Genomic DNA, 15,546 nt, shown 5'->3' with positions numbered 1-15,546 from the left:
TGCAGAGGCGATTGCGGCGCGGTGTCAATAAGGTAATACTGGAGTTGGATAATCTCCCATTGGTGGCGTCTCTTCAATCAGGAGAGGAGGATCGGAGTATAATGATTGGTCTTCGGCAAGAAATCCGAGAGTTAGGCAGGGTTTTTCATGATTTTCGAGTTTCCTTTGTTCGTAGGGAAGGCAATGAGGCTGCCCACATGTGTGCGTGCATGGCCTCGGCTCTATCCCAAACATTGTGCTGGCTCGACAATGTCCCGGACTGTATAAGGGGGTTGTCGACAAGGATTGTAACCCGGTGATTAATCAATAAAGCTCTCGCGATTTGCCCTAAAAAAACTATATTTCTTTCATAGCTAATATTGTGGGCGCATCTTATATGAAAAAGGAATTTTTGCTTGCAAAGCACCATGATAGGTTGTTAGAAAAGGTAGAGAATCACGAAATTGCCATCAGAAGAGAATTAAACCAAGAAAGTAGCCTTTCTCACATTTAAAACATTGCATCATATTTTGGTAACGTGGAAGGTTATCTTGGAGGTGTTTGAGATTGTGAGCAAGTATTCTATTAAACCAACATGTCTGGTGGTGCTTTTGGTTTAATTGGTAAAATGGGAAGCTTTTATTTTGTGTTCATCCTGCATTTGATGATAAGAGTTGTTGATCATTGTAAATAATTTGTCACATGCTTTGCAAAGAAAGGATCAAGATATATTGTTGAAGGAATGCATTTTATCATGGGTGTGAAAAAACGCGAGTGAAGTCATAATAGAGGGACATCAAAGTGCCAAATATGGATAAGGAAGTACATGCTAGAGGGACATCTGCACATGGCAAGCAAAAGGTAACAAATATGCATTTCGACCATGTTGAGATTTTTCTTGATGCCACCGATGCCATTTTGACATAGATGAATCATCAATTTAGTAAAGTTAGTTCAAAGTTGTTAGTATGCATGGCTGCACTGTATACAAGTAACTCCTCTAGTTTTGATATGGATAAGCTTGTGAGACTTGGTGAAATATATGCTAAAGATTTCGGTATTGGTCATATTTTGATTATACCAAGTGAACTTCAAGAATTCCATGGATGTGTTAGAAGAAACAAGGAATTTCTTGGATGTATAGAACTTTCAAATGTTGCTGAAATAATGGCCCAGACCAAAATGAATACATCTTACCCATTGGTTTACCGGCTCATTGAATTAATTGATACTTCCAGTGGCAACTTATTCAGTTGAGAGGGTATTTTCGTATATGTCTCTTATAAAGACATATTTGTGCAGCAAAATTGCGTATGAATGCTTCAGAAGAACTTAGTGGTAAGCTTAAATCTCTTCTAATTTCAGAATTTTTTGGAGTTATTAGTTGCCTTGTCACTAATTTATTTTGCCTTGTGCAGATTGCTTCTCATGAAGAAGAAGAATAATGGGCATCGCTATAATCTTTTGGATACATGGTTTTGTATGGAAAAAATTCATATTTGTCGTTTCTTAGTTATTACTTCTCATAATGTACTTTTGTCTATTTTTATGAAATTACGTTAGACCATTATGTTGATCTAGTATTTTATATCATGAATTTATGTCATCCTGTTGGTGAATTAGTTTAGAATGTTTAGCTTCAGCCTTCCCTTCCATTTTTCCTCGATTCACCCATGTACTCAAGTGGCATAGTAAGAGGCGGCGAGCTTGATGAGTGTGCGCCACTTTTTTCCTTTTTTTATTTTTCTCTTTAACTTTTTTACAAAATATTTGTATAGAAAAGATTTTGTAAAATACATAAAAAGGTTTCTGAAATAAGTGTTGAACAACTTTTCTGCAAAAGTTTTTTTAAAAAAGTTATATAAAAATAGTGTCAGAGGATATGACCTGATTTAGCGATTGTTTCTCTTTGAATTCAAATGTTTTCCTCTATAAAGCCATGGCTATTAGGTTAAGTGCATTGTTACATACGGTCTCTCTTTGCCTACAATATCTATACCCCATCCAAACCTATCTCACGACTGTATATTGTCTTATGATGATCTGAATCTATTGCTACAAACTTAGTATATATTCAAATCACGCCTTACTCTCATGTCAAGCCGTTAAAAGAAAATCGTAGCGAGCTAGCTAGGTGCCTACATGTAATATCAACAAGCCATTTGATCACAAATTAAAGCATTAGCATTGGGCATGCATGCCGACCAATTGACCACTTTCGCGTTCCTTCCTATGTCGAAAGGTAGAAACGCCACGTTGTAAAAAAAAACTGCAAGCTTATTAGGCGTAACATATCCAACCGATTTGACCAAGTATAAGTATATGCCATGCCGACTAATTTTGACAGCTGCGACGGGTGTGGCCGGTGCGACCGAGCACGAAGGTCGCTCACGTTCCTTTGCCACAGTTAATCCCAGAGCCAGCTGACACGGGACGGAGTGCCACGAATATTCCTGTTGTGTTGGAGCCACAAACAAGCTGCTGCTGGTCGACTGCGGGCCTGTTTGGCTCCCACGTGATAAACTTTTAACTTTACCACCTGTCATATCTAATGTTTGATATTAATTAGGAGTATTAAATATAGTTTAATTACAAAATTAATTACACAGATAGTCTAATTTGTGATACGAATCTATTAAGCCTAATTAGTCCATGATTTGACAATGTAGTGCTACAGTAACCATTTGTTAATGGAGATTAATTAGTCTTAATGGATTCGTCTCGCGAATTAGCTCCGAGGTTCTACAATTAGTTTTATAATTAGCTCATATTTAGTCCTCCTAATTAGCATCTGAACATCCGATGTGACACATATAAAGTTTAGCACCTGCTATCCAAACACCCCTACTACTCTGACTCTTCGTCCAAGCTGGAGCCAAATTATAGACAGCTTCTTTATCAAAAAAAAAAAGAACTATAGACAGCTTTAGAAATTTGGAGCAGTGCTTACGTCTTGCTCCCGTTCCGTTCAACTTTTCCTTACTTTCCCCGTTCCAAGATAGATTTTTTTTTTCTCCCTTCACTTCCTCGCGTCGATCCTTTTGGACTGTCGCCTTGTGCGTATGGGCACGTGGCATGCTTTTGGCTGGTGGATTTATTAAAACCGCATTTGAAGCAGGATTCATTTCGAGCATTGGAAGATATCAAACTGGTTTCTTTAAAATTCATGTATTATTCAATGACAGATCAATATCAGAAACAGAGAAGGAACTAGCAAGATAGGGTATTGGAGTCGCCATTGCGTATAGAGGAGGTAGAGCTAGATACACTATCAGGGTTATGAACTATGAACTGCACAAAAGTTAACTTATATACTGTGTAAATGATTGGCAAAAATATATAAAAGTTTAAATATTAGGTTATATTAGCTCCCGCTGCTAGGAAAGATGAGTGCTCAGAGAGTGTGTGTGGCTGGGGAGGTAGGAGCGCATTATGTGAGGGAAAGAGATCCTCTGCAACGTAGAATTTACAATTACATGCTTCTTTCGCTACAAGTTTTTACTTGTATTGATTAAAAACTTTGTAAGTTTCTTTTGTGACTAAACTTCTAATGAAGTCCACTTTACATATGTGTCGGTATTTTATACCCGGCAACCTACTGAGGGATATCCTGAGGTAGTAGATTGGTTGGTAGGGGATCATTGGACCTAGAGCTCGAAGGTAAAAGCGAGGACACAAGACACAGATTTATACAGGTTGGGGCTGTCAAAGTAGCGTAATACCCTACGCCATGTTTCGGGTGTTGTATATTACGCCCTGCGCTTGGGTGTTGTTTGGTGTTGAGGATTTAGTCCTCTATTATGGTTCTGCCAATCTAGGTACCCCTACCCTCCTTTATATACTTCAGGGGGTGAGATTACTAGTCGGTTACAAGGCAAGAGCCCTAGTATGATTACAAGGTATGAGTCCGAGTAGATTACTGGGGAGTCCGAGTAGGAGTCCGTCTTCTTCCTTCCTTGTGGTTACTGAGGATCTATCCCCGACAAGCCCTCGAGCGCTTCATAGTCAAATGCAACAGTCTTCGAGTGTTTTTCAAATCCTCACCGAGTAGTTTAGTGCTTCTCGAGTACTTTGTCTGGCTGAATCTTCAAAGTTCTTCAAAGCTGCCATGAGGCTATGGTGTGCTCAAGCTCTTGATCGTCTTGATTTTGTAATCTTCATCTTTGCTGATAGGGAGGGCGGCGGAAGTCGCACTCCATATGGAGTAGCCCCCGAGCCTTAGGTTGAGTCGAAGAATCAGGCTGAGAGTCCATAAAATTTTAAATCTTCTTTCTTCGTCTTGAAAAAAAATCAACTGTTGGGTTTAGCTTCTCAGCCCCCCAAGCCTTGGAATGATTAAATAATCAACCCAAGGGTCTTAGCGAGCTTGATCTTCACGCAAGTCATCATCCGAGTAGTTTTGCAGCATCCAGCCCCCAAGCTTATGCACCAAGTGAGCCTTAGGAGCCACGTCGAGTAGTTATTTGATGCTTAGCCCCCAAGCTTGGAAGCTAGCTGAGTCATTAGAGATATTACGAGTAGTAATTGGCGCTTAGCCCCCGAGACTGGGAGCTAGCGGAGTCATTGGAGGTACGCTGAGCGTCTTGGAGAGTCATCGTCGAAGCTTGACCTGCAAAAAGAGATGCATACATTATCTAGCATATTTGTAGAATATTGGAACTACTGAAATTTATTCAATGATGAATATAATGTAAATGTTGTGTGTCATGCTCTTGTTTCGGCCATATTTTTCCCGATTAGTTAGCCTAGCCTATTATGTTTAGGCTCTCAGTCCCTGTTTAGCCATTGCCACTGCGTGTGAGATTTTTATCTCGTGTACGCATACTGGCACTGCTGCTACGGAGATCTTTGTCTTGCATCCTAGCGTTTAGGCATGACAGAAGATCCAAGGCTTTCACGGCGTGTTCTGCTCGAGGAGATTAGTGACCGCTAAGAGAAGACGTTTAAAATAAGTAGTCGGTATTGCAATAAAAAGACTGCGCGATTGCGCATAAAGAAGTCATTGAGACTATTCTAGCTTTTTGGCGAAGGAGAGCGCGTGTTGCCGCGCATAGGATTTATGCCTCCTTAGGGTGTAGCCGCTGCAAAGCCTCCAGCACTCAATGCACCAAACCCGTGGCCACGGCCTTCGAAATTCGATGTACCAAGCATGTTGGCAGAGCTTTCGGAACTCAGTGCATAAAACCCATAGCTATAGCTTCCGTAATTCGGTGACCAAGCTCATGGATGTTAGTTAACATGCCCTTGGAATAATTAGCAAAGTGTAGCTCTGGAGGGTAATTTCCGTCGAGAGGCATATACAAAAAAGTACTCGACGCGTTGCCCTGCATGCGGAAAACAAGCCGGAAAAATTATATGGAATAATTAAAAAAGTGACTTAGCTTGATTCATAGACGATTATCGATGAAGCCGTGGCGGTTATCGATGAAGCCGTGACGATTTTTTGATGAGGCCGACTAGTCGGAGTTGATTCCAACTAGTTGTCGATGGTGTGCGACCTGCCTCGAATAGTTTTCTAGTCGAGATGAGTAATTGAAGTAGTTGTTAGCGAGCCCGCATAGACGTCTTGCTCTTACAGAAGTAGTCGATCGCATCATCGGAGATTTGTTGGCGTTGCCACGCAAGCTAAAGTCCTTCTGGTAGCTTTTTGGTGTGCACAAAGCTGAATGCACTATTGATTTCCAGCGCCAGAGGGAACAGCGGCAGCTATTTCTTTATTTTGATGCTTGGCGTGCTTTTCCGTTTCCGATCAGCCTCCGCTTCGGATTCGACTAAGGAAATCGATTCCATGTAGGATTTCGTCTTGATGCCGTCCAATTCCATCCATCTCGATCTTGATGCTTGGAGACGATCGGCGGCAGGTGAATTGCTCCATTCCGCACTCCGTTTCAAATTCCAATTCGGCGAGAACAGATGCTAGCTCGGAATTAGCCTGTCCAGCGACTTTGCCTGGGACTCTGACGCAGTTGCACACCGAGTCGTCGATTGGATGAGAGAACAAAGTTCTTATCTTATAGAGTAGATTGATCTTGATGAGGTCTTTCAAGCTCGCCCAATGATCTCGACGATCACCCCTACCTGGCGCGCCAGATGTCGGTGTTTTATACTCGGCAACCTACCGAGGGGTATCCCGAGGTAGTAGATTGGTTGATGGGGAATCATCGGACCTAGAACTCGAAGGTAAAAGCGAGGACACAAGATACAGATTTATACTGGTTCGGGGCACCAGAGTAGCGTAATACCCTACGTCCTGTTTGGGGTGTTGTATATTGCGCCCTGCGCTTGGGTGTTGTTTGGTTTGAGGATTTGGTCCTCTGTTGTGGTTCTGCCGATCTAGGTACCCCTGCCCTCCTTTATATACTCCAGGGGCGAGATTGCTAGTCGGTTACAAGGTAGAAGTCCTAGTAGAATTATAGGGTATGAGTCCAAGTAGGAGTCCGTCTTCTTCCTTCCGCCATCTTCTTCCTTCCTTGCAGATACTGGGATCTATCCCTGACAATATGGATTGGCAATAACACAAAATTATCTTTCATGCAGAACTTTAGCTATAGTATTTTCATTACTAGTGTTGCCAAGATTAAAATATGATTAATATCAGAACTCCATCATGCTTCATGCGCCCCGTTATGCCACACAAATGTTTACCATGTATTTGAATGAAAAATCTTGATACTTTATCATCCCTTTAGATTGGATGACACATTTAATTTAACAAGTTTAAAGGGTGCGAATCTGAAATTTTAAGGTTCTTGGACCTGAATAACACTCCATTATACAAGTCTAATGACCGCTTATGCATTTTCACACCTTGAAGGCTTGAAATGGTAGAAGAAAATGTTACAGGATCATTCGTTTATGACCCTAACAGAACATTATTATATCTTACTGTAGGTTTTCTCATAATGCATTTGGACCTCTTCCTCCTATTTTTTCTAGTTTCCGTCATTGCTTTATTGTGTTAGTGTGTTACATCGATTCTACGCGTTGTTACGGGCCAAACATCTTCACGGGATCCACAAGTGCGACTGTGCGAGCAAGTAAAACACGCTTCCTTTTAGAATCACTAGTTCCATTCAACCGCTTTTTCTCTCGTCTTCATCAGGATGCAGGCGTCTACGATACGATACGCCTTTGCGAAACCCCGTACACCCATTCAGGGGGCGGCATCCGCGCCGCTACGGGACAAGACGGCCAAAGCCGCCGGCCATGCCAGGCGGGCCACGAATCAACGGCCACTAGGATACACACCGATACGCAGCACAGAGCACAGCTGCGTCCATCAACGGCGTCTCCGCCGTCGCCCGTCGGATACCACACGACGCGGCATCTTCCAAGCCGGAATAAATGCCGTGCCAGTAGCATGCGTGCAGTGCAGTGCAGTGCAGCGGGAGATACATACGCCGAAGCCTGCGGCTAGCTGCAAGTGGGCTGCCAGTCAAGGCAACGATCGACCATGTGGATGTGGGTGTCGCATGCACCCAGCATCTGACCAGCCGGGATAAGCTAGCTCTCGGTGGCCGTGCCCGTGTAGTGGCGGTCGCTTGTGAATCGTGAATGCGACGGGTCGGATGGAGGCACTCTACGTCGCAGGAAACTAAAGGGCAGATTTATTAACGTTTGCCGCTCCATGGCTAACCCCAATGCAAGTGGGTGTAACAGGCCAGTCCATTAGCTAGGCTACCCAAGTGATGCACTGCACGTTACATCAGCCCACTTTTATTAGTACTCCAATATATATACATGATGAGTCTTTGTTATCTTCGCAGCATTTGACGCGTCTGAGCGCACGCAAAGGTGCAAAAAAAAAAGCACACTTCCTCGGGTAAAAAGTTAGTACTAGATGTCAACTTTATCTAGTTATCTTGTGCATAGAATATCTCTAATTTTCGCATAGTTTTCCACTAATTATATACCCACCTACTCCTATTTGATAGAGCCAGTAGCCCGGTACTTGTAGAGTTGTAGCATGTTTTTTGGTGGACCAGTAGCACATATGCTGATATGCTAGGGCCGCATTTAGCGGACAGAATTCCCCAAGGAACTAAAACGATACTCCCTCCGTTCCAAATTGTAGATCGTTTTGGCTTTTCTAGGTTCATAGATATTATTATGCATCTAGATATAGTGTATGTCTAGATGTATGATAATATCTATGAATCTAAAAAAGCTAAAACGACCTATAATTTGGGAGTACTTATTTATAGTGCAAAAACTAGTAAATGGGTACCTGTAAGAGCATATACCTTAATCACTCCTTGAAGCTGCACTTGCAGTGGACTTGATTTTTGGTCTCCGGCGAATGGACAGCCACATTGGAGGGATGTGCTTCATGCTGCGCCGTGCGTAATCGAGCACTCACTGTCCTTTTGAGATGGCTTCAACTTCGAACTGTCCAAAACCTGGTAGCACATGCACACGGAGAAACAATCTATGAACCACATCGTGGTCTATGGATGTAACCGATGTGGGGGGTGGAACAGAATCTGGTTCTCCCTCCTCATCTGGCCAGGATAAATCTTCTAGCTTAAGGGTGCTGTGAAAGCACCCATTGGCAAGTAAGTGTACTTCAGGTAGACAGGTACATCAGAAACTAGATGCAGTCACTAGCTGAATAAATTACGAGTTTATGACCGAGTTCCAGCACCTAGCTGGATATGTAATCACTTTATGACCCAATTCCAGCACATACTTCCACAGAAAAGATCGAGCCAAGAATTGTGCAAAATTGTGATTTGGGTGTTTCACTTCTAATGATTTCGAGTTTCATGATTCATGTGTATGCCATAAAGTAGCTGGACATGAGGCCGAAGCTGAAGCCCCAGATCTGAACCTTCAGAAAGTTGCAGACTTACGTAGAAGTATATGAAAATCCCACTGTACAAGACATCATAACCAACTGTACAACCGCCATCAGAACCAGCTACGCATATATGGGAAACGTCCATTTGATTTGACCACCATTGATTTACCATCCAGGATAACAGGGTGAGGTGAAATTTGTCCGGTGAGAGAAACTTAGCTGGTTTCTTCCATGGGTTCGTAGGAGCAAAAAAGACCTGGCAGAGCAACATAAATCGATCTGATGCGCCTGATGGGAGATGGTAACGGCACCGTGCATACAGATTTCAGCATTAAAAAAAAGATATATACCTGACGTAATCGCCTGAATTCCTTCTACCTGCCCTTCTCTGATAGCGCAACAAGTGCATCTGCTGCTACAGTGACAGTGACGCCAGCATCAACACCTTGAATGGGCACTTTCTCGTTTGCTCCACACCCGGCAGCTGAGTAACGTGGCATCATGTTAACTGAAGAACAAGTAAAGAAGTTTAGAACGCCAAGATAAATGCAACCTACAGAACTCATGTAAAAAGATCAGGCAGCATATTCAAGATGGAATCTTTTTGCCCTTCAGTTGTCGAAATTGCAGTATTATCGGAGTCTTTCAGAGCTGCCCTTAGTCCTGCACAATCGATGTTTCTTTCCCTCACATTTAATCCTTGAGACTGATGAAACTTCAGTTCCCCAGTTGATTTGGGAGTAGCAATGCTTTTTGGTGTTCCGGTTGGCAGCAGAGGTATGGAGCTTATAGGAATCATATTTTTTGCACCAGAATACTGAGCTTGACAATGTTTTTGAAATTTTGAAGCATTGTACCTTGTACTTGGACTTGAGGCATCTTACTTGTACTTGGTACACGAAGTTGAGACACCATACTTCGTACATGGGGATGAGGTGCCGAACTTCCTGCATATGACTGATGGGGCATACTTGCTGACTGGAATTGAGGTGATACAGCTGATGTTTTAGCATCACTGCCTGTAGCATCTGGATAAGATGAGTTTTCATGTGCTATAGCAGTTGGAAGGGGCTTCGAGATTCTCGGTACTGTGCTTGGCACTACAGAATGTAGGGATTTCATATTGAGAGATTCAGAATTCTGAACTGTAGATCTCGATACACCAGAGTTGTGCCTTTCAGAAACGGAAGTTTGTGTGATGGGAGCATGACCATTAGTTTCCATACTAGGTCCAGTATTGCAGTTATTAATCCTGAGGGAGAAGTTTTCAGTAACTTCTCTCGGAACGGAAGTTTGAACTGTGGGTACCATTATTGGCACAAAAGGGTCACAGCTCTCAGGGCAATGTGCTGAAGAGTTTTGAAGAGGCAGACTTGGGCTGGGAAAATCCTGGTATTCAACTGCCACACTTACTATTGCAGAACCTCCAATTTTGGGATCGATGCTTTCACATTTCACAGGCACTAAGCTTGGTGCTAGAGAATCATGACCAAGAGTTGCAGATGAAACATTCCTGCTTATAGCTTTGATGCAGATAGAGTCTGATGCTGTATTTACAGTAGCAGTAGCTATTTTTACAGGAGACTTGTACCATAGAGATGGCTGCAGCAAGAGATAATAATAGTATATTATAAGAACATAAAATGTGCCAGCAAAGACATGTAGAACTTGCAAGATCTACAAAAATCACAAAGATGATGTTCAGGAAAAGTGAAGGGAACACAATATTATCCTAGAGAGAACAGCGGGCGGGCATGCCATTTCCTCAAACAGGTACGAAAAAATACACTACTATACATGAATAGGTGCTGAATAATTATGGAATAAGGGCCAACTTGATATTATCCCACTCATGCACGACATCTTGATGCAATTGCCCCCTTCCACAGTTTCATTTATGAATGCACTGATCCTATGCGCTTAGAGGTCAGTCTTAAGTGCTTAACACAATATCATATTGGAGAGAGTACAAACATTAGCATATCCATCCTTTCCGTTATTATACGTATATAATTTTCACCATCACCTTACAACTTACAGGTAATGCTCTCAAACAGATTGTTCTTGATCTTCTTTATCCCCATTTACCACATCCTCTCTGACATTTATAAGTACCCATGCAACCTATTTTCTCCCCTTAAGGTGTTTAAAAAAAGGATAGGATGACCAATTTTCTCTTAGTCTTATAACCTTCTTAATCATTGCTCCTACTCAAAATATGCCTATAATTTGAAAATATATATATATACAGCAACTATTTCTTAGCATGGTGACCAAATGATGACTTGTATACTGTCAAAGGGACCTACACTGATAAGAAATCGAGCAGAAGCGGCTGATCGTCCATCATAACCACAACACTAGATTTGTCACCTTTGAATGCATCAACAAGAGATGGAACTACCTTCTCTGGGAAACTGCACCATGGACCTTCCTTGTAAAACACAACACGAGTAAGTACTGTACTGTTTAGGTAATTAACGCAGTCATTTGCAAGGTTAGGTTGATTGCGGCATCTGTGAGCATGTGGGTCAGATGACGACCCGCTCCCCACCTTAAAAGATACATTATCCACTTCAACACGACGGGACTTGGAATCTTTTGTCAGGTAACTATCGACAAGCTTTCTCTTCAGGCATACAGCATTGGGGTATTTTTGCAGTAACTCCATGGGATAGTTTGGTTCCTAACAGGGAAACCGAGGAGAGAGGCGATCCACTGATGCTAATATCATACGTAATTTACAGTCCACCCTTCACAATGACTTCATAACTGTGTCATACAAATCCTGTAGTGGCAACAGCGAATGGATCTCAAATAAAGTACAGAATACAGGGATCACAACAGAAAATTGTAACTAAAAATGATCCAAAATGCAGTTACTGGTATTCAATTAATGAATACTTTTCAAGGACAGTATCTAATCGTTTCTCATCCTCAATTACTATCTTTTTAGGTTCAGATTGTGCAGCCGAGTATTATTCTAGTACCTGTTCCCTGAATCATTCTGATACATCAAGCATCTCATATGAACAAAGAGTACAAGGCACTGGCATTTTAAGCTGTCAAATCATAAACAAATTGTCCTAGAATGTAGCACACTTGAACAAATCATCAGTACACACCAGGAACCACGTTAGAACCACTACTTAATAAAGCAGCGAGAGATCAATAACCAGCCAAAAGGGGCATCACAACAACGCTAGTCATTGCCAATTGACCGATCCCTTGCGGAATATTATCGCAACAATACACTGACACTTGACATGAATCAGTTACATAGTAGAAATGAAGTGAAAAGGTAACTCGCCTGTTACTGAATTCTCTGCGGCAAAGGAAACTATGATTTAAAGAAAAACAACAAAATTCCTGCGAAAGCAACCAGCAAACCAACGATTCAAGAGTCGAGACTATGCGGTTTCAGAGAAGGGGTTGGAGTGTGGGTGCTCGAGAGGGACGAGGGCGAGACCTTACGGCGCAAGCGTTGGGCAGAGAGGAGGTCCTAATCGCCTGCCGGGTGGAGGCGGCGCAGAGGCGGCCCTGGCGGTGGCAGAATCGGGGGCGCCGTCGTCACGAGCGCTAATCCTTCCGTCCCACGCGTCTCCGCTGGCTTGTACGACCGCCGCGGCGGCGGAGACGCTTTCTCGCTTCTCTGTCCGAGGTGGGGGTGGAGGACGCAGAGTTGGGCCTCACCACAAAGCGGAGGCGAGCCCATTGTCGACGATGCGTTTCGTAGCCCACAAGTAGGTGTCTATCTACTCCAGCCAGGTCAGGGGTCCAGTTTGGTCTCTTGGGCCGGCCTTTTGCCCCACGATTTGCATGGGCCTTAGGATGGGATCTTTAGCTCTAATCAAAACTAGAAATCTGGCGCGCCTTTGGCGCGCCCATAGTACCCGTGATCTTGTTGGCGCTGTTGCAGTCTTGCAGAGTATATGCACATTGCTACTCTTGTATAAATGGTGCTAATTGAGATTTAAGAACGATGATATAGACAAATGTATCAATAAGATTGTAGGTCTATGTACAATATTTAGCATAGTGTCAAAATTCCTATAGAGATATTTGCAGAATGCGAACTATATGATGCCGCATTTCTGAACTTCTCAAGCTTCCAAATATTTTTGCATTGAGGCATTTTCTCGAGTATTTTGAAAGGCAGTTCACAGGAAAGAAGCTTTGACGCTATTTCTTGCTTACTATTAGGATTGTGTGGACAAAGATTTTAAGCCACCAAAGTGAAGCCGGTGCACATTATTTATCTAAATACTAACATTATATCATGGGAGCACTTGCGCAGTTCAGAAATTTGTTTTTTGCCAATGTGCACATCAACACATGGATGAACTTCATGTTTCAGAATCTGCTGTAGAAGTTCTCTGCTGTTTTATATCTACGTTATGTTCACTGCTGTTTCCACGAATTTCTTTGCCGTTTTATATCCACGTTATGTGCCTTTAGTAAAACATCAGTTGCTTCATTAAGAAAGAGAAATTTTAGCAATCACTACTAAAGCTGAATATAAAAAGTAATTTGTGCCATGTCCTTGGGCCTTAAGGCAATTAGCCAAACTGATATCTAATGATTTCAGTGTGTATCGAGTATTGACATAAAGATGCAAAGCATATAAGGTTAACTCATAGGATTAGCACTTGAAGCTCAACACCAATAAATGATTGGTTACCAAGAGATTCTCAATTGAAATGTAGAGTTAAGGATCTTGCAAGTAAATTTCATGAAAGAAGATTGTCACAGGATTAGCACTTAGTTCAAAATGCCAATCCCATTACTTGAAGCTCAACACCAATAAATGATTGGTTACCAAGAGATTCTCAATTGAAATATAGAGTTAAGGATCTTGCAAGTAAATTTCATGAAAGAAGATTGTCACAGGATTAGCACTTAGTTCAAAATGCCAATCCCATCGGGTTCATAAAATTTGGCTCATGAAAATAAGCTTGTGAACTTCAGAAAACAGTATCTACGCCCTTAATTGACAAATCTTCAGTCAAGTGGAGTAAATTCTGTTCTTTTTACTGAATTCAAAGAAAACAGGAAAAACAGTGGGATCACCAAATTGCAAGAAAAGCTTGACCTGTTTGCTTGGCTTCTTTGGTGAGAAAGGACTCATCGGCGATGTGCAGCATGAGCTAGCCCACAGTTGGAATCCCTCTCTGGAAGTCTTCTTGGCTTCCAGCATTGATGGCATCGCTGCATCAGAGACATAAAACGGCAAAGAAACAGCAGTGAACAGAGAAATGAACTGCACGAAGCATAGCTGCACGCCTGCACATGTTTGTTTGCCGATCTGCAGAGCAAACCGGCTGCAGAGCAAACCGGTGCTGGCATTTCACCGAGCAGGTGATCGACGACGGGTCTTAGCGATGTGTACAGGAGTTGACGGGACGCCCCCCACAGTGGCTTGCCGCCGGCGCCGCTCTGACCACTGCCAGGCCCTGGGGACCTCTCAAATAGAATCCCCCTGCTGCCCTGCCAGTCCTCGGCAGCTCCTGTGACAGGTCCAATCACTGTGAGCCGCACCATGCGGTAGCCGCTGTGATCGGCAACAATGGGGCGGGAGACGACGCCACGATGGCGCGGGCCGGCGGGAGAGGCGGAGCCTGCAGTAGGGAGGGAGATACTGTGGGGAGGAGGAGCAGGGAGGCGGCGGCAAATTGAGCAGCTGAGGGTGGATTAAGCGGCGCGGAGGCCGGAAGCAGCGCCTTGCTCCGGAGTCGCATTTCCTTTTAGCCAACGCTGAACAACGAGGAGGCACGTAACTGATAGATCTGCTTGTGTCGCATCTCCAACTACATTGTTTCCATCGTCGGACCAGCGAGAAAGAAGGAGGCGACGCGGGCGGCGGGGGGCGGACAGGAGGAAGAGCGACGGCTTGACGGATGACAGGCCGATGCGGCAAGAGTGTTCGCGAGGTTTCGGGTCTTAAAGCGGGCGGAAATCCGAACAGACCCGCATCTGACGGCCAATCTCGTGAGCATGGTGGATCGAGCGGCTAACCTTAACGGGTTGACGTGGATATCCTCTTAGATCCGGGAATGCACCGGATCTAATATGAGGTGATAAACAGGCATGAACGAACAGAACGGGCGGGCAGTGGTATAATCGACGGCGCAAGCACGGCCAGCCAGGATCAGAATTTTTTTTAGGGCACAGCCAGGATCAGGTTGAGATAGGCAAGATCTAGGTCATGCAGGGGATCATTCCTGGGAACTCAGCCAATCATGCTGCGAGTAGGCTCCGATCACTTTACAGGTGCTGGCAGTTGTCTGTCTCCATCACCAGCCTGCTGGCTGCCGCCGTTGATCGATCGTTCCACGTGGGATCATGTGCCATCTGGCACGATCCCACGTGTCCGGACCCCCCATGCATGCGTCCCCGCTGCACGCCTGGACTCGTGCCTCCTGTCTCTGTGTGCTGTGGGCAACTGCTACGCACCCTGCCGGCGGCCGTTGCTTGCAGCTGCCACTGCCGCCAGCGAGCTGCCGGCCGGTGTGTGGTTTGGGCATGTGCGGGGCTCCCGTTCCCGCAACACTTCAATTTTGATGAGGTGATTCTTTTAATTCAAAATCTGGTGAACGGAAACAAATTAAGCGACAATTATGCGGGCAGCTGCTTCTGAACAATTAGCTAGCTAGACTTCACGTCTCAACTCTCAAAGGCTTGCGAGGATCACATGCAGCGCGAGATAAAACACAGACACGGCGGACTTCAAAATTTTTACAGGAGTGCAGCCAGCTTGGTATCTGTTT

At 43.8% G+C, this 15,546-nt stretch overlaps 1 long non-coding RNA gene across 6 annotated transcripts; it reads right to left on the bottom strand.

Annotated features, from left to right (window-relative positions):
- Nucleotides 1–6,415: 6,415 nt before the first annotated feature.
- Nucleotides 6,416–14,663, bottom strand: LOC111256958. Of its 6 annotated transcripts, none has more exons than XR_002677251.1 (6): nucleotides 12,249–13,217; nucleotides 11,334–11,567; nucleotides 11,089–11,213; nucleotides 9,130–10,381; nucleotides 8,223–9,035; nucleotides 6,416–6,471 (listed from the first exon to the last, which is right to left on the bottom strand). It is a non-coding gene; the product is annotated as an uncharacterized LOC111256958 (long non-coding RNA). The 6 variants fall into 6 exon arrangements; XR_002677249.1 differs by having other exon boundaries at nucleotides 11,089–11,209; nucleotides 12,249–13,216; XR_002677248.1 differs by having other exon boundaries at nucleotides 8,223–8,378; nucleotides 8,832–9,035; nucleotides 11,089–11,567; nucleotides 12,249–13,206.
- Between the last annotated feature and the right edge of the window lie 883 nt (nucleotides 14,664–15,546).

The sequence above is a fragment of the Setaria italica genome, chromosome IV (assembly GCF_000263155.2).
Source record: "Setaria italica strain Yugu1 chromosome IV, Setaria_italica_v2.0, whole genome shotgun sequence".
NCBI lineage: Eukaryota > Viridiplantae > Streptophyta > Magnoliopsida > Poales > Poaceae > Setaria > Setaria italica.
This window is presented reverse-complemented; position numbering and strand designations above follow the sequence as displayed.